The sequence below is a fragment of the Meleagris gallopavo genome, chromosome Z (assembly GCF_000146605.3).
Source record: "Meleagris gallopavo isolate NT-WF06-2002-E0010 breed Aviagen turkey brand Nicholas breeding stock chromosome Z, Turkey_5.1, whole genome shotgun sequence".
Classification (NCBI taxonomy): Eukaryota; Metazoa; Chordata; class Aves; order Galliformes; family Phasianidae; genus Meleagris; species Meleagris gallopavo.
This window is the reverse complement of record NC_015041.2, coordinates 14,027,737-14,030,157: the sequence shown is the minus strand read 5'-3', so window position 1 is coordinate 14,030,157 and position 2,421 is coordinate 14,027,737.

Genomic DNA, 2,421 nt, shown 5'->3' with positions numbered 1-2,421 from the left:
CTCCAATTTGGAGATAAGGATGTGGTGGGGGACCGTATCAAAGACCTTGCTCAAGTCCAGGAAAATGACATCGGTCGCCTTTCCCTTGTCCACCAACGCCGTCACTCCATCATAGACAAGATTGGTTAAGCATGACCTTCCCCTGGTGAAGCTATGCTGGCTGTCTTGGAACACAAGCTCATTCCTCATGTGATCAAGTATCCAGGAGGATATGTTCCATGACCTTCCCAGGTACAGAAGTGAGACTCACCAGCCTGCAGTTTCCTGGGCCCTCCTTGCTCCCTTTCTTGTAAATGGAAGTGATGTGACCCTTCCTCCAGTCATCCGGGACCTCACCTGGCAGCCATGACTTTTCAAATATGATGGAGGGTGGCTCAGCAACCATCTCAGCCATCTCCTTCAGAACCCTGGGATGCACACTATCTGGCCCCATAGACTTGTACACGTTCAGTCTCATGTGGTGGTCTCAGACTTTCTCTGCCCTTACAGTGGGGGGGATTTACTGCCCTGGTCCCCAGCTAGAGATTTAGGGATGCAGGGCTCAGGGACATGAGAAGAACTGGAATCATGGCCACCAGTGAAGACCGAGGCAAAGAACTCATTCAGTATCTCAGCCTTCTCTTTGTCCGTTGAAGCCAGTTCTCCTTTTACATTTATGAAAGATGATACACTCGATTTGGTCTGTCTCTTCTGGCCAATGTACCTGTAGAAATGTACCTGGCCAATGTACCTATTGTTTTTCACATCCCTCATCAAGTTCAGTTCTGCCTGCGACTTGGCTTTCCTGATCCCACGTCTGCAAGTCCAGACAGCATCCCTGTATTCTTCCCAGGTGACACACCCTTGTTTCCAGAGCTTGTATGCACCTTTCTTTACCCTTAGTGTGCCCAGTAGGTCCTTGCCGAGCCATGACGGTTTCCTACCTTCTCTGCCTGCTTTCTTATTCAGAGGGATGGAGAGCTCTTGTGCTCTCAGAAAGTCATCCTTGAAGAGTAGCCAGCTCTCTTCAGCATCTTTGTCTTTAATGACAGCATCCCAGGGATCTAGGCCTACAATCTATTGAACAGCTTAAAGTTTGCTCTTCCAAAGTTCAGGGTCCTGACCCTACTCTTTGCCAGGCCCACATCCCTTGAGATCATGAATTCAACCGGGGCGTGGTCCCTGCAGCCCAGGCTGCCTCCAACCTTAACACCTTTAATGATCTCCTCCGCATTGGTGAGCAGTAGGTCCAGTAACACTTCACATCTAGTCAGTCTGTTCAATATCTGGACCAGAAAGTAATCATCAATGGATTCCAGGAGTCTCCTGGGCCTCTTGCAGCTTGCTGTGTGGTCTTTCCAACAGATATCCGGATGGTTGAAGTCCCCCACCAGGACAGGAGACTGTGAGCACAATGCCTCCTGCATCTGAAGCAAGAAAGCCTCGTCAACAGTCTTCCTTGATCAGGTGGCCTTTGTTATATAGTATACCCCTATCACCAGCTGGCCTTTGTTAGCCCTATCCCTTATACTAACCTACAGGCTCTCAATCTGTTCCTGACTGTTTCTCAGAGGGAGCTCCTCACAGTCTATCCACTCTGACATAGAGGGCAACTCCCCTACCCTTCCTACCTCACCTATCCCTTCTAAAGAGCCGATATCCCTCAATGGTGGTATTCCAGTTATGGGAGTCATTGCACATTGTTTTCATGATAGTAACAAGATCATAACTTTCCAAGCGCATCACGGTTTCCAACTTGTCCTGCTTATTTCCCAGGCTGTGTGCCTGTATTGGTGTAAAGGCACTTCAGCTGGACTTTCTATCTCACTACTTTTATAGAGGATCTAGGATCCCCTAGATCAGCAGCATCTCCAGCATCCCCCTGCCCTAGTCCATCCCTTTGTACTCCACACTCTTCACCCATCAAGTTTGGTACAAGCCCTCGAATGACCCGTTCAATCCCAGCGGCCCTTGTTTTGTCTCCTTCCCCCTTCATACCTAGTTTAAAGACCTTTCAGTGAGTGCTGCCAGTTCCTCAGCTAAGATCGTCTTACCCCTCAGAGACAGGCTAATTCCATCTGTAGCCATCATGCCAGGTGCCAAGTAAATTGCCCCATGGTCAAAAAAAAAAACAAAATTCCTGTGTTTGCACCAACTTCTAAGCCATTTATTTATTAGGTGGGCTTTTTTGGATTCTCTCAGTCTCTTTCCTTGCCACTGAAGATATAGAAGAAAAAACCACCTGCACACCTGCTCCATCAACTACCTGCCCCAGTCTCCTGAAGTCTTTCTTGATAGTCCTCAGGCTTTTCTCAGCAACTTAATCACTGCCAGCCTGAACTATCAATAAGGGGTAATAATCAGAAGGGCAAATCACAGAATCACAGAATCACAGAATTGTAGGGGTTGGAAGGGACCTCTAGAGATCATCGAGACCAACCC